Source organism: Bos taurus, chromosome 7, assembly GCF_002263795.3.
Source record: "Bos taurus isolate L1 Dominette 01449 registration number 42190680 breed Hereford chromosome 7, ARS-UCD2.0, whole genome shotgun sequence".
NCBI lineage: Eukaryota > Metazoa > Chordata > Mammalia > Artiodactyla > Bovidae > Bos > Bos taurus.
Window position 1 is genome coordinate 67,367,420 of NC_037334.1, and position 23,508 is coordinate 67,390,927.

The 23,508-nt window shown below is 39.0% G+C and overlaps 1 protein-coding gene across 6 annotated transcripts in view; it reads left to right on the forward strand.

The window, feature by feature from the left end:
- The window catches only part of SGCD (sarcoglycan delta), a 1,117,349-nt gene that overhangs the window by 459,917 nt on the left and 633,924 nt on the right, over positions 1–23,508 (forward strand). For all 6 annotated transcript variants that reach the window (XM_059888161.1, XM_024994220.2, XM_059888159.1 and 3 more), the window contains one exon: positions 18,893–19,056. The gene's annotated coding sequence lies outside the window, so the exon portion shown is untranslated. The remainder of the gene's footprint in view (positions 1–18,892; positions 19,057–23,508) is intronic.

Genomic DNA, 23,508 nt, shown 5'->3' on the forward strand with positions numbered 1-23,508 from the left:
GTCGAGACGTATAGATGACATTTCTATCAAGTCTTATTGCCTTTCTTAAGCAAATGTGTTGCTTTTATTCAATACGTTTTGTAAAGCTTTCTATCTACATACATGAATAGAAACTTGTGACTATGAGGGCTGATTGTATTCAGTATTTCACTTCACTGTGAGTGAGACAAGCCAACATAGGTCCTAAAATGCACCACAGTTTGTTATTTCAGGTTTGTGTTACATTTTCCAATACATAAAGAGCACATGAAGAACAGGAAAATATAAAAAACGGCTCCTCTATATTATTCTACTTATTTCCTTCCAACAACTGCAATAGTAACTAATGCCAAATCCTCTGTGAGTGTAGATAACAGTGGACTGGTAAACTAGCTTTCCAAAAGGAAAATCTTTATTTTAGAGCATCTGCTGATGTTCAGGGAGGAAGTATTCCCAACATGTCTGATTTCAAGTTACCAGTGATTTAACAACCAGCTCACAAAATTCCTGAAAATTTAACATGTGGCTCTTGCTAGCTGGCTTTGACATACTGCTGCTAAATCCTTTGATCTCATCACTCAGAGTCCCCCTGCAGTTTCTTGCCTTCTTAGGAAGTAAAATTCTTTTTTTCTTTTTTTCTGGATACATGCTTTCTTCCCTGTTCTCCCTTCACGTCTTACCTTGCTGGCTTCATCTTCTTACTTTTAGCCTCTGTGCGGATGTCAGTCATTTGATTTTGTTCTCTGATTTCTGTATGCGGGAGTGGGGGAATTGGGGGTGTGGTCTAGTAGAGAAGTGAGAGGGGAGTGTAGAAGGCATGTCAGCTAGAAGTCCTGCTCTCTCCTTAAATCCAAAAAGACCTTTATCCATTTAATTCTTCCATGTGGCTTGGATAGCTCTGTGTGGTCTCATCCCAGTTTGTTTTTCCATTGTGATTGGTGATAATGAGACTTCCTTAAGTTCCTTAAAAAACAGCATTCTCTCTTCCAGACTCTCCTACATGCAGTTTTTTCTGCCTAGAAATGTCTTGACATCTCTTCCTGTCTTCTCACGCATTCATTCAGTTATATACTCTTTCACTCTCAGATCTCATGGCAGCGTCTCTTTCTCAATACACCAAGTGAAGGTTATCCCTCTCTGATCCCACAGGGCCTGTTTTTATGCCACTAAATCATTTGCCACCCACTGTCTGACTTACCATCAACACAGTGACACATGTTTCAAAGAAGGAAGAACGTTGGTTTGGGGGTACATTTATGGATAAGGAACTAGGAGATCTTGTATCATTTGGTGTAAGTCAAGTCTCTAAGACGTAGTTTTTCTCATTTATCAAGCATTGTGTTTATGTCTATTCCTGCATTTTCTGGAACTACTAACTCACTTGTGCTTTGGGCATCAGTGGGCAGTGTAATGTTAAAGATACCCCTTCGTGTCTGACTTTGAGACACAGAAAGCAGTTCAGTACCATGGTTATACATGTGGACTTTGGGATCTAATCACCTTGATTCAAATCCCAGCACTGCTATTTTGGGCAAGTTGCTTGTTTTCCCACCTATGAAGTGGAAGTTATAATAGAACCTTCCTTATAAGCTAGATAAGAAGAAGAAATGAGTTAATACATACGAATGGGGCTTAGATTTAATTATCACTTTGATACTTATATTTGTTCTGTCACAAGCCTTATTTTATTTTTTCCCTTGAAATTATAATGGCCTATTTCTCCTTTAACTTATATGTCTGAGGTCCTATCCAAAAAATTCCAAGATAACATATCCAGCAAAAATTAATACTTTTCACTCACCTATAACGTTCTTTTCTTCCTCTGCTTATAGCACGCTTTGTGTAATTCTTTCCCAGAGCTCTAGAAGACTGTACACCATTGGGTTGATTATTAGCATCAGAATAATGAATTTCAGAAAGCATGAAGCAATTTCGTGTTCTCCTATTTCCTCTCAGAAATGAGCCTTTTCATGTACATTGGCAATTTTTTAAAAAATAAGTACGTTCTTCTCCATATCCAAGATAAATTTTTGAATTATTATAATGATTTGTTCCATTCTAAGGGGTAATTATCTGTAATGTTTTATTTTTAGAGTAATATCCAGTAATTTTCAGAAGCTGGAACTTGTCATAAAATCATTGAGAGATTAATAATATTCTTCTGACTACTTCAGAAGAGGGGCTCAGTTGATTCCAACCCTGTTTGAGAAGTGAGTTTAGCATCCAGGTTGCCAGCTTATATACATGGTGAGGGTGGTGGGGGCAGGATGAGAAAACATTCAGATAAGAAAAACATATTAGAAAATATGATATCAACAAAGAGAATATATATCCACTATTGAAGGAAGGGAATTAATATCCATGGAACATCTGGAGCATTCCTGGAGCGGTAAACCCAACTTCCACATGAATGAGAAAATAGAGACTCCAAGTCATGCAGAAATCATTGCCAAATCTGTTTTCATATATTTTTGAGGGCTTATGAGGTAAAGGTATTTGTATTCTCCAATTTGCTTGAGACACTGAGGCCAGAAGGAATATGGCACCTCACAGTGATGGGAAGGTGGGCCGCATGGCTGATGTACACGGGGTAGGTGGGAGTGTCTGATCCAAGATGAGACTGGTGAAAGAAGGCCATGGCTCCAAAGGTCTTCTAAACCATGGTAAGGATTTGAGACTTTGTCCTAAGGGCAGTGATAAGTCTTTGAAAAGTTGTAGGCTGAGGAAGAAAAACAATTTATCATGAGAAGCTCATTCATACTATAAAGAATGGATTGCAGTCAGCTAGAGATGAATTGATTAGAGATCAGGTAGAGGTCTATTATACTTTGGCCACCTGATGTGAAGAACTGACTCCTTGGAAAAGACCCTGATGCTGGGAAAGAGTGAAGGCAGGAGGAGAAGGGGACTACAGGATGAGATGTTTGGATGGCATCACCGACTCGATGGCCATGAGTTTGAGCAAGCTCCGGGAGTTGGTGATGGACAGGGAAGCCTGGCGTGCTGCAGTCCATGGGGTCACAAAGAGTTGGACACGACTGAGTGACTGAACTGAACTGAGAGGTCTGTTATCATCCATCAAGTGAGAATTGTATTTAGTGGCTCATTGAGAAGGAGATGAGTGGCTCATGGCACAATGTAGAGCTCTCCTTCACATGAGAGGCATTGTAGTTAAGCTTCTTGCTGGAAGTTTTGCTTGTTTCTTAGCAAGATGATGTGTTGCTATTCATGTGAAAGGACTTAGAAAAGCAACCAGAGTATAATTTTTGCATTTTGTGTTATGTGTATATACACATCAGTATGTATATGAATAGGTAAAGTGTGCATGTTAGACTAAACTAGATGTTAGAGGCAGGGATTTCTTTTTTTAGTTTTACTATGTGATTGTGAATGAGTTTAAGGATTTACTTTCTGTTTTCCTTTTTAATATACTGTTTTTTCCTTTTAGAAATTTCTCAATTTAGAACCTTTAGTAAGATGTAAAATTAAGATAAACTTTTTTGGATTTTTACCAAATGGTTCAGTTCAGTTCATGAGCATAACTTGATGCCAGATGGCTGAGAACAATTATCAGCTATTTCTTTAGACTTTAATGTTTTGAAAGAACTTCATGATAAGTGACTAATTTAGCTTCCCATTTGTCTGGGAAGAAGGGTGAGGGAAAAATAATAGCCATCTAAGGCACATTTATATAACTCATAGAGATCTGTTGATTCTTAATAAATATTAAATAGTAGCTTAGCTTGGGCAGTGGTTGGAAGTACATACTTTGGTAAGGCTTAGGATCAGCAAACCTGAATTTCCCAGAACTTCATATTTTGATTTAGGAATTGTTACTATGATTTTTTTTTTTTTTTCATTTTTAACTTTCTACTTTTTTTTCCTTTTTTAAATTTTATTTTATTTTATTTTTAAACTTTACAATATTGTATTAGTTTTGCCAAACATCAAAATGAATCCGCCACAGGTATACCCGTGCTCCCCATCCTGAACCCTCCTCCCTCCTCCTCCCTCCCCATACCCTCCCTCTGGGTCGTCCCAGTGCACCAGCCCCAAGCATCCAGTATCGTGCATCGAACCTGGACTGGCGACTTGTTTCAAACATGATATTATACATGTTTCAATGCCATTCTCCCAAATCTCCCCACCCTCTCCCTCTCCCACAGAGTCCATAAGACTGATCTATACATCAGTGTCTCTTTTGCTGTCTCGTACACAGGGTTATTGTTACCATCTTTCTAAATTCCATATATATGCGTTAGTATACTGTATTGGTGTTTTTCTTTCTGGCTTACTTCACTCTGTATAATAGGTTCCAGTTTCATCCACCTCATTAGAACTGATTCAAATGTATTCTTTTTAATGGCTGAGTAATACTCCATTGTGTATATGTACCACAGCTTTCTTATCCATTCATCTGATGATGGGCATCTAGGTTGCTTCCATGTCCTGGCTATTATAAACAGTGCTGTGATGAACATTGGGGTACACGTGTCTCTTTCCCTTCTGGTTTCCTCACTGTGTATGCCCAGCAGTGGGATTGCTGGGTCATAAGGCAATTCTATTTCCAGTTTTTTAAGGAATCTCCACACTGTTCTCCATAGTGGCTGTACTAGTTTGTATTCCCACCAACAGTGTAAGAGGGTTCCCTTTTCTCCACACCCTCTCCAGCATTTATTGCTTGTAGACTTTTGGATCGTAGCCATTCTGACTGGTGTGAAATGGTACCTCATAGTGGTTTTGATTTGCATTTCTCTGATAATGAGTGATGTTGAGCATCTTTTCATGTGTTTGTTAGCCATCTGTATGTCTTCTTTGGAGAAATGTCTATTTAGTTCTTTGGCCCATTTTTTGATTGGGTCATTTTTTTTCTGGAGTTGAGCTGTAGGAATTGCTTGCATATTTTTGAGATTAGTTGTTTGTCAGTTGCTTCATTTGCTATTATTTTCTGCCATTCTGAAGGCTGCCTTTTCACCTTGCTAATCGTTTCCTTTGTTGTGCAGAAACTTTTAAGTTTAATTAGGTCCCATTTGTTTATTTTTGCTTTTATTTCCAATATTCCAGGAGGTGGGTCATAGAGGATCCTGCTGTGATGTATGTCAGAGAGTGTTTTGCCTATGTTCTCCTGTAGTTATAAAACTATAATACTATGATGTTTTGTATGTTTGTTTTAAAAATTGAAAAACCAAGGTGCTAGATTTGTCATATGTTTTGCCTCCTTTCAGTAACCATAGGTATTATTATCTCTTTTATATCATGGGAAGCTAAGGCCAGATGAATAGGTGAATTGCTTACATTTGAAGAGCAGTGGTTTCATTCAAAGGTTTGATTGACTCCGTATTTACTGTTTTGAAATTAGATGATAGCTTTCTTTTCCTGGTCTAGGTAACAAGGCTGTTTCTTTTCCTAGCCAGATATTCTGCTGGTGTGTGATGTGTATCTGTGTTGTTTTATAAAGTTTCCATAATCTGTCTCTTCATGGGGCCAAATATGTTTCTAAATCTAATTTAATCTTTCTGGTTTCTAATGTAATTTCATTGAAAGCTTATTTCCAATGCAGTGGTTTTGTAATTATAGTGGAGCTTCAGCTTATGTGCATTTAATTTACGTAAATTCAACTGTACGTGCATAGCAAATGAAGAGAGAACTGTTTAAATAGTGCGGAAGATTCTGTTCCCCATTTCATGTAATGAGCACATGCCCAGAGTAAGAGAGGCAGGATTTTGCTTTGTTCTCTGTTCCAGGCTTTCACCTCTCCTACAGGATGAAGACTTTGATCTAACTGAGTGACAGTCCATTTTTGAAAAATACTTACTTTTCACACTACCAGCCCCCTAAGATGAGTCTTCACTTCACTTGTTCAACCTAATAAACAGTTGTCTGCTCAGAAACTGAATTTCTTTTTTTTTCTCTTTTGGGCTCATCTATTCAGTTAACAAACATTTTACCAGAATTTATTATGTACCAGCACTGTTCTAACTACTAGAAATACTATTGGGAATACAGTGACCTACTGAAAAATTCTCTTCTCTCACAGAAATTCTGAGATCTATAAGTTCATTCTCAACATTCTTTCTAAGACGTTTTTAGAATGACATTGGATATGTGTGATTTTCATTTTAGGCGCTGATTTGTTAAATCCATCTGAAGGCAATCAGGCAGTTTCTTACTAAATACACTCTTACCTTATGATCCTGCCATTGTGCTCCTCCTTGGTACCTCCAAAGGAGCTGAAAGCTTAAGTTTGCAGGAAAACCTACATGTGGATCTTTACACACATTTATTCATAATTACCAAAACTTGGAAGCAGCTAGTTGGTGACTAGATCAATAACATATGGTACTTACAATGTAATGTTTGTTACTCAGACCTGAAAAAAATATGAGCTATCAAGCCATAAGAGGACATGGAAGAAACTTAAATGCATTTTTCTAAGTGAAAGAAGCTGGTTTGAAATGGTGACATACTATATGAATCAAACTATATGACACTCTAGAAAAGGAAAAATTGTGGAAAAAGTAAAAAAGATCAGTGGTTGCCAGCGGGTGCTGGGAATGATGGATAGAGAGGAGGGAATTTCTCAGGCAGGAAACCATTCTGTATGATACTATTATAGTGGATGTATTTGTCAAAGTCCATAAAATGTACAACATTAAGAGTGAACCCAGAGGTAAACTACAGACTTTGGGTTATTTTGATATATCAGTGTAGGTTCGTCAGGTGTAACAGTTGTACCATTCTAGTGCAGGGTATTGGTGGTGGGGGTAGATCTGCATGTGTAGGGGCAGGGCATGTATGAGACCTCTCTGCTCAATTTTGCTGTCAACCTAAAACTGCTGTAATAAAGTCTACAGAAAAATAAAGCCCTCTTTCCCATCTCAAGTTCATTTACACAATGCACACCTCTTCCTCTATACTACATATTCCGATCAGCTTTCTGATAATATATCTAAGACAAATTGTGCTTTTAATCGAATCATAGAAGTATTTAAGATGTCATGTGAACTGGCTTGGTCTTGAATTATAGTAACTGAGCTTTAGAGACCTGGGTTTTTATCATCCGCTTAACCCCAACTACTTCTGTGTCACAAGTCACTCCTCTCATCTGCAGAATAGAGTTTAATTGGCTGATTCCTACTGCCCTATCCAATTGTTTCTTTGTATTCATTTCCAGATATTTCAGTGTTCATCATTAAAAGGTGACATCCTTTTTTAAATATAACTGCCATTACTACACTAAAGATATTGTTAATTATTTAGAACAATCTAATAGTTCAGTTCAGTCACTCAGTCTTATCCGACTCTTTGCGACCCCATGAATCGCAGCATACCAGGCCTCCTTGTCCATCACCAACTCCTGGTGTTTACTCAAACTCATGTCCATCGAGTCAGTGATGCCATCCAGCCATCTCATCCTCTGTTGTCCCCTTCTCCTCCTGCCCTGAATCTTTCCCAGTATCAGGGTCTTTTCCAATGAGTCAGTTCCTCCCATCAGGTGGCCAAAGTATTGGGGTTTCAGGTTTGACATCAGTCCTTCCAATGACACTCAGGACTGATCTCCATTAGGATGGACTGGTTGGATCTCCTTGCAGTCCAAGGGACTCTCAAGACTCTTCTCCAACACCGCAGTCAAAAGCATTAATTCTTCGGTGCTCAGCTTTCTTCACAGTCCAACTCTCACATCCATACGTGACCACTGGAAAAACCATAGCCTTGACTAGACAGACCTTTGTTGGCAAAGTAATGTCTCTGCTTTTGAATATGCTATCTAGGTTGGTCATAACTTTCCTTCCAAGGAGTAAGCGTCTTTTAATTTCATGGCTGCAGTCACCATCTGCAGTGATTTTGGATCCCAGGAAAATAAAGTCGGCCACTGTTTCCACTGTTTCCCCATCTATTTCCCATGAAATGATGGGACCAGATGCCATGATCTTCATTTTCTGAATGTTGAGCTTTAAGCCAACTTTTTCACTCTCTTCTTTCACCTTCATCAAGAGGCTTTTGAGTTCCTCTTCACTTTCTGCCATAAGGGTGGTGTCATCTGCATATCTGAGGTTATTGATATTTCTCCCGGCAATCTTGATTCCAGCTTGTGTTTCTTCCAGTCCAGCGTTTCTCATGATGTACTCTGCATATAAGTTCAATAAGCAGGGGGACAATATACAGCCTTGATGTACTTCTTTTCCTATTTGGAACCAGTCTGTTGTTCCATGTCCAGTTCTAACTGTTGCTTCCTGACCTGCATATAGGTTTCTCAAGAGGCAGATCAGGTGGTCTGGTATTCCCATCTCTTTCAGAATTTTCCACAGTTTATTGTGATCCACACAGGCAAAGGCTTTGGCATAATCTGTAAAGCAGAAAAAGATGTTTTTCTGGAACTCTCTTGGTTTTTCGATGATCCAGCGGATGTTGGCAATTTGATCTCTGATTCCTCTGCCTTTTCTGAAACCAGCTTGAACGTCTGGAAGTTCATGGTTCATGTATTGTTGAAGCCCGGCTTGGAGAATTTTGAGCATTACTTTACTATCATGTGAGATGAGTGCAATTGTGCAGTAGTTTGAGCATTCTTTGGGATTGGAATGAAAACTGACCTTTTCTAGTCCTGTGGCCACTGCTGAGTTTTCCAAATTTGCTGGCATATTGAGTGCAGTACTTTCACAGCATCATCTTTCAGGATTTGAAATAGCTCAACTGGAATTCCATCACCTCCACTAGCTTTGTTCATAGTGATGCTTTCTAAGGCCAACTTGACTTCACATTCAAGGATGTCTGGCTCTAGGTGATTGTGAGGGATCACACCATCATGATAATCTGGGTCGTGAAGCTCTTTTTGTACAGTTTTTCTGTGTATTCTGATGTATTCTGTGTGTATTCTGGTGTATTGCCACCTTTCTTAATATCTTCTGCTTCTGTTAGGTCCATACCATTTCTGTCCTTTATCGAGCCCATCTTTGCATGAAATGTTCCCTTGGTGTCTCTAATTTTCTTAAAGAGATCTCTAGTCTTTCCCATTCTACTGTTTTCCTCTATTTCTTTGCATTGATCTCTGAGGAAGGCTTTCTTATCTCTTCTTGCTCTTCTTTGGAACTCTGCATTCTGATGCTTATAGCTTTCCTTTTCTCCTTTGCTTTTCACTTCTCTTCCTTTCACAGTAATTTGTAAGGCCTCCCCGACAGCCATTTTGCTTTTTTGCATTTCTTTTCCATGGGGATGGTCTTGATCCCTGTCTCCTGTACAATGTCATGAAACTCTGTCCATAATTCATCAGGCACTCTATCTATTAGATCTAGTCCCTTGAATCTATTTCTCACTTCCACAGTATAATTATAAGGGATTTGATTTAGGTCATACCTGAATGGTCTCATGGTTTTCCCTACTTTCTTCCATTTAAGTTTGAATTTGGCAGTAAGGAGTTCATGGTCTGAGCCACAGTCAGCTCCTAGTCTTGTTTTTGCTGACTGTATAGAGCTTCTCCATCTTTGCCTGCAAAGAATATAATCAGTCTGATTTTACTGTTGACCATCTGGTGATGTCCATGTGTAGAGTCTTCTCTTGTGTTGTTGGAAGAGGGTGTTTGCTGTGACCAGTGTGTTCTCTTGGCAAAACTCTATTAGACTCTGCCCGGCTTCATTCTGTACTCCGAGAAAAATTTGCCTGTGACTCCAGGTGTTTCTTGACTTCCTACTTTTACATTCCAGTCCCCTATAATGAAAAGGGCATATTTTTTGGGTGTTAGTTCTAGAAGGTTTTGTAGGTCTTCATAGAACCGTCCAACTTCAGCTTCTTCAGCATTACTCATTGGGGCATAGACTTGCATTACCCTGATATTGAATGGTTTGCCTTGGGATTGGACAGAGATCATTGTGTCATTTTTGAGATTGCATCCAAGTACTTCATTTCAGACTCTTTTGTTAACCATGATGGCTACTCCATTTCTTCTAAGGCATTCCTGCCCACAGTAGTAGATATAATGGTCATCTGAGTTAAATTTCCCATTCCAGTCCATCTTAGTTTGCTGATTCCTAGAATGTCAACGTTCACTCTTGCCATCTCCTATTTGACCACTTCCAATTTGCCTTGATTCACGAACCTGACATTCCAGGTTCCTATGCAATATTGCTCCTTATAGCATCGGACCTTGCTTCTATCACCAGTCCCATCCACAACTGGGTATTGTTTTTGCTTTGGCTCCATCCCTTCATTCTTTCTGGAGTTATTTCTCCACTGATCTCCAGTAGCATATTGGGCACCTACCGACCTGGGGGGGTTCCTCTTTCATTATCCTATCATTTTGCCTTTTCATACTGTTCAAATATTCAGATACTTTAAAAATTTAGGTACTATAAAAACTACAGATTATATACTTTCTTTGATCTTGTTTGTAAATCAAGATCCAAATAAGTTCCATCCACAGAATTAACTTTCATGTCTCCTACATCTCTTAATCCATAGGTTCCTCATGACCCTCCTTTCTTTTTCTCACACTCTGCTTATTGAACACAATAGGGCTGTTTGTCCTGTAGACATTACCACAGTCTGGATGTTCCTGATTGTGTCACTGTGATGTATATAGCAATGTCATAGTCACCCGTATTTCCAATTTACTAGCAGATTAAATACAGATTGTCTGTTTCTGGCTAGACTACTTCATAGTTAGGGCTATGTGCTTCCATAAGGAGGCATGTAAAATGTCTTTCTTTTGTGTCCATAGCAGCCATTGATAATTATTACCGGTATCTAGTATTTCGTTAGGGCTTACAAAATGTTGGCATTCAAATTTTATTTTACACAAGGAAAGGCAGGAAAAATGCTTTATTTTCTTTTATTTACCATTTCAAAATATTGATGTGAGTCTCTGTCATCTTCCAAATGTGACCTATGGGGCCCTTTGTTCTTAGTACCACTATACATTCATAAATTTAAATGTATCTGTAGTGTTTTATTCCTTTGCAGTTAATATTCTCATTGATGTTCTGATTTTCCCATCCATAATTGGCATTTTTTATGAGTGTTGCTGAGTTTATAGGTTATTTGCATTTATTTTTCTTTAAATTTCCTATTGTTATCACTTGTCTCTTATTCTAGATAGCTACCTGTTATTCTAGATAATCACTAGTGTTTTTCATTTCTCTCTTCAGAAAATCACTATATATTAGGAATAGTACCTCTTTGCTGTTATGAAAATATTATTCCTACAAGATTACATTAGTGATGTCAGAATATAAGTAACAAACTGGAAAACTATATTTACAGTTTTTATCACAGACAAAGATGAATTCACACCTCAGTAGGGAAGAGTATCAGAGAAGTTGGAAACTGAAACCCCAGGCTAAGACTTTCCAGGGCTCCCATCAACACTCTATGATGTTTCATGTCTTACTTGAATACTCTGAGCCATTACATTCCCCATATGAGACAGTTCAGTTCAGTTGCTCAGTCGTGTCCGACTTTTTGCAACTCCATGGACTGTGGAACGCCATACTTTGCTGTCCATCACCAATTCCTAGAGCTTACCTAAACTCATGTCCATCGAGTCAGTGATGCCATCCAACCTTCTCATCCTCTGCTGTCCCCTTGTCCTCCTGCCTTCAATCTTTCCCAGTATCAGGGGCTTTAGGGGAATCATAATAACATTATTTCATTCGTTTATTGGAAACCTTTCATGAGCAAATACAAGCTCAGCACAGTGCTGGCACATACAGGCTCAAAAAATAATATCTGAGACCCTTCTTGTTGATTACCAATAGTGATGGTAATCAATTGTGCTTTCATTAGGAGGATAGGTGTTGGGATCTATTCTATTCTCAGGTTATTCTCAGGTTATTTGGGTTTACCCAACACATCAGCATGGGAGAAGACCTGGCCACTTCCTAGGCCAGTCTTTCCTTTTGACTACCATAATGGTAGCAAAAAATACTGTAGCTTCATCTGGAAATCAATCACCAAAGTGTGTCATAAGTGAGTAGTTTATATCCATAAACAGATGTGTCTATGGATTGACTCTATTGTGTTCTTACACTGGGCCTAAGAGAAAATAAGCAGTATGAGAGTTCATGAACACAATAGAGTTCATGTTCTCAATGACTTGGTCTAGTAGGCAAGACAGGAATGTATTGTCACACATACTACTATTTTTACTCTCCTAAAATCCTTGTAAGGAATAATGGTAAGGTTTTAGGTGATAAAATTCATAGCATCATGAATTAATAACATACATGCCTTGTATTAATTCAGATTGAACATTGGTATGTTCAAATTACTCCTCAAAAAGAACCCTTTGATTAAATATTGCAGTTTATCTTGCAGATTAAGCATTGAAATGTTAAATAGCATGCCCAGAGATAGAGATAGTGGATAGCTGAGTCAGGAAATAAACATGGACTGGAATCTAAAACAGTATAACCTCTGGAGTTGATGTATCATGACAAAACAGTATCCTGGTTGACAGCCTCCTGTTACAGGTTTTAGCTGAACATCATTCCGTGGTGTTCATAGTGCTGCAGTACAATAGGTCTAACATGTATGTGACCAAGAATAGGAGATCAGGGACCAGTGTTCTAGGATTGAGGTGATACTTTTTATTTTTTTTTTTATTTTATTTTTAAACTTTACATAATTACATAATTGTATTAGTTTTGCCAAATATCAAAATGAATCCGCCACAGGTATACATGTGTTCCCCATCCTGAACCCTCCTCCCTCCTCCCTCCCCATACCATCCCTCTGGGTCGTCCCAGTGCACTAGCCCCAAGCATCCAGTATCGTGCATCAAACCTGGACTGGCATCTCGTTTCATACGTGATATTTTACATGTTTCTTTTTAATACTTTTCTTTATTGTGTTACTATCTGGAGATATATGGAAAGCTGTCACTTAAAATGGTCCCTGGTAGCTTTATCACTGACCATCTAAGCATCTGATCCAGTGGCATTTTCAGGCTAACAGATAAGGAGGGTGTGATGAATTCAACTACCCTCAGGTTTAAGGCAGCCCAGAACACCCACTGTTTACATTTGGGGTCATGTGGATATAGCATTGCTGCCACTGTGAATCTTGTTTGTATCCACATGGGATGTTGGTCCACAGGCAAATGTGAAAGTTTATGATTAGGTGGTTAAAAAAAGGCAAGTCATGCAAACAGCAGATCTGTTTAGGGAACTCATATGTATACTTGCTTTTAGGCTTAACAATGATGGCTTCTCTGGCAACACAGACCAATTTCTTAATGCAAAAGGAGGACTTGTGTTTCTATATATCTGAAAGAGCAGGTGTCAGACTTGGAGGCCTAGTGGGCAGGCGCTCATGGAGAGGGGTGAGGGCGGGTATTATGTCTTCTATGAATACTATTAAAAGCATGTCTTATGAGCTACTGCTATTACTACCATCAGTGTTTGACCTACTTTATAAGGTTTGAGATAAATATTTTATTAACTAGCAAAGAAGAATACAGACCTGAAGTTAGCCCTAATGCTAAGAGATTCTGTAAAATTCCATGATAATGTTTAGTGTCTTTTTTTTCTAGAGTCTTTTTTATTTCACTGTTCTATTTAGAAGTCTGATCAGATAAGGAAATCAGGTGCTAATGCATTGAAAGATCAGGTGTCTAAAGTCACTAGATGTGTTCTATATTCCTTAAAAATCTATCCACATAGATTTTATTTGGCCACTGCCTATCAGTTTTCTTGTATAGTGTCCAAACTACAGATGGATATCAAATAAGGTCTTCAAATATGTAGCCAGAGAGGGGTGATTACAGTTCTGGAGGGTGGTACCTTAATCCCCTAAGTCTATTACATTGCATGGGCCTGACATTATTTTAGTAATGTCAACTAGTAGCAAATGTGATTTATATTTTGCAAGTTAATTTGGTCCCCTATCTTGGCTGCTCAGGAAGCCACTGTTCCAGTGTGTCACATGAGCTCCTCTGACTTTGGAAGAAATGTGCCCTCTCCTGTTTGTATGCCTTCACAGTCATTGACAGAGACTGACTAGGGCCAGTTTTCACATTGACATTCTTAGGAGATGAGACAGCATTCTTCCCTCAGAGTTCAAAATGAGGGATTTCCAAGTGTCAGAACTAGGTTTAATTGGAAATAAAATCTAGGAAAGAATCAATTGTGATTGTCAGCATGATTGGGGAACACCACTAAGCATCAGGGGGTCTTCCCAAGTGGTGCTAGAGGTAAAGAATCTGCCTAATGCAGGAGACACAAGGGACGAAGTTTTGATCTCTGGGTCAGGAAGATCCCCTGGAGAAGGCAGTGGCTACCCACTCTAGTATTCGTGCCTAGAGAATCCCTTGGACAGAGAAGCCTGGCAGGCTACAGTCCATGCAGAGTCAGAAATGACTAAGTCACTGAGTGCAACACACACTGTGCACTGAATTTGAATTCTGTCCTTTTCTAATTGAATGATTTTCAAGTGAATCACTTAATCCAAACCCCCACTTCCTTATACTTGAGGCATAGCCTTGGAGATATATGTGATGTATGCATAATGGCAATTCCCTTTGAAAGATACTAGCATTGCTTCCAGAGAAGGGGTTGGCACCCCACTCCAGTACTCTTGCCTGGAAAATCCCATGGATGGAGGAGCCTGGTGGTCTGCAGTCCATGGGGTGTGAAGAGTCGGACACGACTGAGCGACTTCACTTTGACTTTTTACTTTCATGCGTTGGAGAAGGAAATGGTGATCCACTCCAGTTGTCTAGTCTGGAGAATCCCAGGGACGGGGGAGCCTGGTGGGCTACCATCTATGGGATTGTATAGAGTTGGACACGACTGAAGTGACTTAGCAGCAGCAGCAGCAGCATTGCTTCTCCAGTTTCTGGCAGGACCCAACCCTGCTGGTGTAGGTAGATTTAAATTCACAATTTATCCCTTCCCCCAAATGCTTCAACTGGGAAATCCTAATCAAGATCCATTTTAGAGTTGCAGTACCTTCATGGCCCCCTCATTCTCTCCCTGCCCCTGCCTTTTCTAGTTGCCTGCCTCTCTTGGGATTGTGTCCGTGTTTGTGGATCAGTGCACATACTTGTGCTGTACTCACAGGAGTCATTTTTAAGGCACACTCAACCATTGGGTGTGATTCACATTCTGACACCTAACAGCCCCTAATTGATACCTCTTGAAAAATGACATATTCCCTGAAGCATTCAAGGCTGCCCGACACACAAAGAGGCCACCCGCCTCTATGATGAGCATTCTCACCATGCAGACACTGGTGATTTGAAAGGCACATTGTTGTATCTTGACGTGATCCCTTTGACAATATTTGTAGTATATATGCTTTCTCAGTTTATTTTGTGTGTAATCACTGTTTCCAAAGATTTCAGAAAAGCTAATTTCTGAAGTTGTTGTCTGAGCCCAGTGTCCTGTACACCCTACCACCCACGTAGCATCTTATTCACGAATCATGTACTTGTACATTTGGTGAATACTTTTTCTTTTGTTGACGGTGGTAAATAAACCAGTATCATCTCAGAAGATGGGTGTATTGGGTGAGGAGTGGGGAACATACAAATAAATGAGATTTTCTCCCAAGTAAACCAAGAGTTCCAGAATTCTCTCTACATATCAAGCAGAAATTAGGCTCCTTATATTAGTACGGTTCTATCAGTATGTTGGTGAACCATCGATTTTGTGGGGGGGTTGCCATGTCTTCCCACATCTGAGACAGAAGTTAGGAAATTGCAAAAGACAAAAGCTGCCTGGAATGAAAACTGGACCAGGGTAGCAATGAAGTCTTTAATATTTCTTACCATATCTCCAGTCCTTGTTATTGGCAAATATTATGTACTCAATAAACATTTGTTAGTAAATGCATTTCCAACCAAGTGGTAGTATACTTCAGTGACTTAGAACGAAGTGTAAGTAACTTTTCCCTGAAGCACCGTAACTTTTTACTATGTTGTGGTGTAATGAAATCTGAAAGGTACGTGACATATTTTTTATGTTGTTACTACCCAAACAAAAACAGTTTCTTAATATTAGTTAGGAAAAAAGAAAAGAAAATGTGTTTGGATAGATTGGAGACTTGAATTCTCAAAGCAGTCAGCACAATTTCTTTAATAACTCCGTATATCATTGTGCTGAATTATAGCATTGTTTGCTTTCAAATTTGTGTTTCTTGGCCTTGGAACGCAGGGATAATTGTAGACTGTGGCTTGACAATTTTCAGCCTGCTGTAATAGTAGGGCCAAGATCATCCTCAAATTGCCAGGCATCAGCAAGAGGACGAGAAGTGACCCAGAAAATGAGTTTCTCATGTTACAAAGTTCTGTCATCTGCCCCAGACTGTAGGGGCAGTTGGGGTAATGATATTCATCTGAGCCTGAGGACCATCCAGAGAAAGTTGCTCAAAGTCACAGCAAGGGCGGCAGAAGCCATCTCATGTGATAAAGGACAGGAACAACTCAAGCTCTGGAGGGGCAGTGAGATGCAGGTAGATAAAATCATGAAATGTCATGCAGAATGTAAGCCTGCAACCATAAAAATAAAACATTAGGAGCAACAAACTTTTATTGAGTACTTATGTCATGTACAGTAATGAATGATTTATGTTACCCTGTTTCATTTTTATAAGCATTCTAAAGGGATAGGTATTTCTGTCATCTCACTTTTGGATAAAAATACGATCCTTCAGGAGATTGAGTTTCTTAGTCAGGGTTTTATTCTTGTGGAACCAGAAGTTGAGTTCTCTAATTATCCCAAAGCCTCATTCTTAAGTGTCGCCCTCTATTTCCTAACCAATCTTAGACTACTAAGAATAAGGGAGCCTTTTAATAATCAAAAAGGAAAATAATCATTTTTTAAAGTTGGAAGATCTCTGTAGACCATGTATTTTTGCCCAGCAATGAAGAGACTACACCCTTAAAGTACAAGTTGAACTGGTGATGAATTAGACCCAGATGCAAAGTCCTTTGCTTCCTATGCCACGTCTTTTCCCAAAAACTTCTCTTTCCTTTTATTTGTCTAATCTTGGATCCCTTGTCTTGATCTACCTTCAGGGAGGGACAAGAAATAAAGTCATAGAGGGAGGGGCCGGGCAAACTGAGGAAGATGTGGAGAAAGTTAACAGTGAAATTGGAATTAGTATGTAGGCAGCTTCATTCCAGTGCATGCAACATGTACTCTTTATGTGTTTCTATAAATCATTTTGGGCATTTCATTTGTTTAATCCACAAATTCCTGTAGTAATGCATGCCAGATTCAACTGAATCTATTTCTAACAGCTGCCCTGGAAGGTTTTCACGTGGTCACAGTTACATAGAATCAAGTTCACTGGGACAGAATGCCTTTGGTTCAAATCTGGCTCAGCCATTTGTCACCTGAGTGACCCGGAGAAGGTTTACTTAGCTTTTATGTTCATTCATTCAAAAATATATACTGATGTCTTTCTTTGTGCTAGGTTGTGGGGAAAGTGCTGGAAGAGATAGAAGGATACTGGAGATTAAATCCCTTGTTAATGTGGCGTTTATGTTTTATTAGAGAAGGCAGGTAATAAACAAGGAAACGATATAGAATATCACAAAGTTTTCAGCAAGTTTTAAACTGAGAAGGGGGAATGAAGAGATATGATCAGGGTTTAAAGTTTTAAACAATATGATAACAAGAGACCTTGCTGAAAAGGTAATGTTGTGACAAAAATATGAAGCACTGACGGGAAAAAGAAGACTTCAGGTAAAGGGAACTGTGAGAGTTCGAATCTCCAGTAGTCAGAGGCGTGTTTGGGGAAGAGGTTGGAGACCAGCGTGGCTGGAGCTGAATAAGTGGGACAAGTGAGAGAAAGGCATGGTAACAATGATGGCTTTGTGAATGCCAGTGTGATTTTTGAGCAGTGTGGTGTCACTGTCGTACTCAAGCAGTCATTTGAGAGTGACAACTGTGGTTTGAGCACACCTGCTGTATAGCCCTATAGGTCTATGAGGATGCTGTGAACCAGTGTGGTAATATAAAGGAGGTGACAGTAGTGATCAGCTGCTGGATTTATCCTGAAGATAGAGCCACCAGAATTTGCTGATGTTTTAGAGGACATGGATGAAAGAGAAGAGTCAGGGCTCACTGGAAAACTTTGGGACTGACTAATGGGGTGAATTATATTGGCACTGACTGGGAAGGCATAAACTAGGAAGAGTGTGGGCCTTCCTTTGGAAGGACGTTGGTGTTTGGGCATGGACTATCCGACATATCTGTTAGAATTCCAAGTACAAATTTTGAACAGTCCATTAATAGGGGAATCTGGAGTTACCGGAAATATCTGGGTCTGGAGACACATTTCAGAGTTGTCAGTATATAATAGTATTTTAAGCTGTGGAACTTAAAAACGCCCCCTGGTGGACAAGTGTACTTGGAAAGAAGGTTCAGGGCTGAGTTCCACGATGCTCTTATGTTAGGGATAGGGAGATTGAATAGATCTAACACATATAACCCACAGACTGTGGCCCTCTTGATAACAAGCATGTTTGGTGTCTTAGAAGCCAAGTATTTTAAAATAAAGAAGTGATGTATTGTCCCTTTGTCTCATTTTAGCATTGACCATAGTATTAATTACTTTGCTTATGTTTACTAAGATTTGCTTGCTTCGCTGGTTGAAATATGCCACAGATAATGAGTCACCATGAGAAAATCACATTTCCTCTCTGTGTTTCCCTATGTGTTGAGTGAGCAATTTTGGCTAGTCATGTCTTCAGAAAATATCTAACCTTGATATACTATTGACTTTTTCTGATTTGGTATGATTCTTTATGATCAGGACTGAATCCATTCAAGTAACTATGTGTGTTACATCAGTCAGAATACAATGTGTCTTTTGTTTAATTTCTTTACACCAGATGATCTGGAATCTAATAACATTGTTGTATGTTTGTTGTTGGTATTGTTTTGAATATTTTCTTTCACTTATGATCTTGTAGACCTGGAAGAAACCTCCATCCTCAAAGACTTGGAAAAGGCTGTCCTGGAGCCTGCGTGGAGGTTACAAAAATCATCCCTCTGGTGGTGGCCTGAGCAGATTACTTCAACCCCAATGTTGCCCTGAACGTTGCATTCAAGATTTGAGAAGATTAGGACTGCTAAGGTATGGACTTGTGACTTCTATCTTTTTTGAAGGCAAATACATTTAAAGATAGTTAATCATTTTCACAGCCTTCTCTCCTCCTCATCTGCTCTTTTCTTTTTCTCTTACCTTTCTCCCTCCCTCCTTTTACGCAATGATCTAGTCTTTTGTTACCAGCTTGTGGGATGTGGTGGGATGGACAAAATTATAATGGAAGAAATGGAAGGCTACCCTGTCTCAATAACAGAGGTGATCAGAGGGGAGGCAGTCTAAGCATGAAGAGAAATTCGTGCAGACATCTTTGATAGAAAAAAGAAATTGAGATTGTTCCTTATGTGATAAGAGACATGTAAAGAAGTGGTACATGTGATAAACTGTGTATTTCCATATTCTATGTCCACAGGAAACTTTTGGCAAACTGTTGTATTATATCTTAAGATTTGAGGATAATTGTGTTTATATATCTTAGATGCATACCTAGGCTAGTGTTAGAATCTTCTGAGTTGAGTCAGGTGATCCCGTCTTCTTTTCCAGTTACAATGATAATCATTCTTTGTGTGTTTGTGTATGGTATATATGTACATACACATACTTACATGTGTAGGTATTGTATATATTTTCTCTATACACACATACAATTTGTTGAGTGTTGTATACTTGTTCTACATATGTTTAGGGATATATATATAGATCATATATATATAATGATCTATATATATGGATGATCTATATATATGGAGGGCAGTGGGGAGAGAGAGACAGATGGAGAGAGGAGAAAGAGAGCCCTCCAAAACCACCACTCATGGCATGCTTATGGTGAGTGCATCAGGCATTGTACTGTAAGGTTTGAAAAGTCACAAATACAACTAATAACAACCATCTGGAATAGAGATTTCTGTTATGGGAAGCCAGAGAAGAGACAAGTAAAAATATTTTTTTAAGGTTGCATAGCAAGAAGGGGTCAGGGTCCAGACCCTTTCCTAGACTTACTAGAATTTAAGTCTGTGCTCACCTATTGTGTAGTACAGTGGGTCTGTATCAGCCTAGGAGCACAGGGCATGTCCAAGAGAAACTGGAGAATATCTCAGACAATTCAACTGACAACTCATTTGCTGTCAATTTAATATGCCTCAAAGAAAAAAAGTGCTTATAACCAAAGGCTTCTGGAAATTGGCAGAGCAAGGTAGCTGAGGTGTTGGCCTGGCTTCCTACTTGTGGCACCACAGGCCTCATCATTTGTGCAAGATGGAGGCCCAGAGCTGATGAAAAATTATTTGTAGCCACAAGCTTGCTTTTATTGATTTTCTGAATTTCTCACTGATACGATAAGTGTGGTGCACACTTTTAGTTGATCATGAATAGGCCTTCCTAGCAGGACGAAGTACATATGCTTTCTGTCTGGTTTATGTAAAAACCTTCAGTGCCCATGCTTTAAGCTCTCATGTTCATGCTCCTCATAGTACCTTTGAAAGTGTGCTAACAGACTGATGAAAATGTGAAGGTCGTATTTCAAAAACACACTTCTCTTCCCTTTATTTGAGTTTTTTTTTTTTTTGTAAAGGGAGATAGGTTGTTTTTCCTTCTTTGATTCGAAGGGCATCTTTAAAGCAGATTAAGTATGATTACTATTATACTTAAGTTCACGGTTCACGTACTGCTGGAGCCTGGCTTGCAGAATTTTGAGCATTACTTTACTAGCGTGTGAGATGAGTGCAATTGTGCGGTAGTTTGAGCATTCTTTGGCATTGTCTTTCTTTGGGATTGGAATGAAAACTGACCTTTTCCAGTCCTGTGGCCACTGCTGAGTTTTCCAAATTTGCTGGCATATTGAGTGCAGCACTTTCACAGCATCATCTTTCAGGATTTGAAATAGCTTAGCTGGAATTCCATCACTTCCACTAACTTTGTTCGTAGTGATGCTTTCTAAGGCCAACTTGACTTCGCATTCCAGGATGTCTGGCTCTAGGTGAGGGATCACACCATAGTGATTATCTGGGTCGTGAAGATCTTTCTTGTACAGTTGTGTGTATTCTTGCCACCTCTTCTTAATATCTTCTGCTTCTGTTAGGTTCATAGCATTTCTGTCCTTTATTGAGCCCATCTTTGCATGAATGTTCCCTTGGTATCTCTAATTTTCCTGAAGAGATCTCTAGTCTTTCCTATTCTGTTGTTTTCCTCTATTTCTTTGCATTGATCGCTGAGGACGGCTTTCTTTTCTCTCCTTGCTATTATTTGGAACTCTGCATTCAGATGCTTATATCTTTCCTTTTCTCCTTTGCTTTTCTCTTCTCTTCTTTTCACAGCTATTTGTAAGGCCTCCTCAGACTTGGCAGAGGTGATTCCATTTAATTAAAAGCACTAAAAGGAAACTGCCTGGGATCAAGTGTAGGCTCCTCCACTTTGTTGTAATTCACTGAACTGCTGCCAGCCTTGGTTTTTTCATTTGTGGGATGGGGGTGATTCTCATGCCCACTTGATACAGAGTGAAGATCAAGTGAAATTATGCTTGTGAAGTGCTTGCTGGTTCCTTACAATACTGGGTAAATAGTAAACTGCCATTTTGGGTTGTAGAGATTATATGAGGGATGACAATCCGGAGCAAAAAGAGTAACATTATATCCCATTTATGTGGCCTCTGAGTCATTATGTATGTCTATGCATCCACCTAACTGTAGCTGAAAGCAAAATACTGTCATTTTTTAAAAACTGTATCAGTTTCATTATAAGAATTTGGAAACGGTCAAAGTAGTTGACCCTATTGTCAAAAATAATGATAATAATAATAATAATTTAATTAATATGCAGGAAATTATATTGAGAAAAAAATTGTCATTTAATGTAGATGTTACATTTTATCTGTCCAGAGTCATTGAAAGCCAGCCTGAAACTATTTAGCATTTTTACAGGTATCAGCAAGGTTAATTATCTGAGGAATGGTAAGGAGCTGAGTTCCTTTATGCCCCTCTCCAATTTGTGATGCTGTTGTAACAGTTTTCACGAGACTTGGGTATATGTCTTTATTTTAGTGTGCTTTTGGAAGTCTCAGTTTCCATAGTAAAAATTTAAGGTCAGAAATGTTGCAAATATGTGCTAACTAACAGTGCTTTTCCTGTAAAGTACAAATTAGTCTATCACCAACCTGCTGTAAGGTAGAAAATCCTCTGTTGCTGTTTAGTTGCTAAGTTATGTCCAACTCTTGGCAATCACATGGTGTGTAGTCCACTAGGCTCCTTTGTCCATGGGAATCTCCAGGAAAATCCTGGGGTGGGTTGCCATTTTTTTCTCTAGGGGATCTTCCAACCCAGGGATTAAACCTGTGTCTCCTGCATTGTCAGGTTGGTTCTTTACCACTGTGCCACCTGGGAAGCCCCTAGAAAAATCTATAAACACCTCCAAAAATGTTATCAAAGGGAAATGGAAAGCTGCTTTTGAGGGTAGGGTTTGTCCCTGTTTCTGACTGTTACCACTGCGTGTGATAAGTTGGGTAGTGAGGATAAGAACCTTTCCAGTACTGTCCGGATACGTGGGGATATGTGTATGGTGTGTATATTTCCTCCTCTGGAATCTTTCTTTCAATACATTCTTTCTTAGGCTGGTTTTATGCAAGTGTTAGTATTTCTCACGGTTCCCTTTTGTATTCATCCATTTCCTTTGGATATGGAAATGATGTTTTTTGTATTTTCCGGGCCTCCTAGCATATCAGCAGAACAGTGGCTGACTTATCAAGTCTTAGGATGGCTCTTTTCTTACGGTTTTCCACAGCCTTCACTGAATTTACCCTGAAATTCATCATGCATTGAAATTTCATCTCAGATAATAAATATCTTAGTGTCAAACATGAAAGCATCAGCAGAACTGCTTTGTGAAAAGAAAAGACTCTTGCTGGGAAATCCAGTGTGTCTCTTCTCATAGACAGCTTGGTTTATTTCTTTATTCAGCCAATGTATGGTAAGCATCTATTGTGAGCTAGGGGCTGTGCCAAGTTTGCTACTTATTATCTGCATGATACTCGTCCTCTCTTGGATTTCAATTTCCTTGTATGCAAAATGGGAGTTTGAGTCAAATAAGCCTAGATTTCAGCAAATAGTGCTGTATTTAATTTAAAATAAGCTGATAATTAATGTTGACATAGCAACATTTTCTGAACATATTTGACAATTATCTTTAAGGATCAATTGAAACATAGAACATGAAGACTCAAAGAGATTGAGCTAAATAAATTATAAAAATTCTGTATAAGTCTACTTGTTGACTTTTAGCACTTTATTACCATGAGATTTCAGAAGACCATTTAGAAAGCCTTATTTGGGATATTATCTAATTTTTCCCTCTATATATTCGAGAGATATCTTTTTTTATTTCTACCTCCAATACTGGCCATTAAGAGACTATCTGATTTTACAGATGAGGAAACTGAGGAGCAGAGAAGTCAAGTAATTTTCTTAAAACCACACTGGTAGGATAAGAAACTTT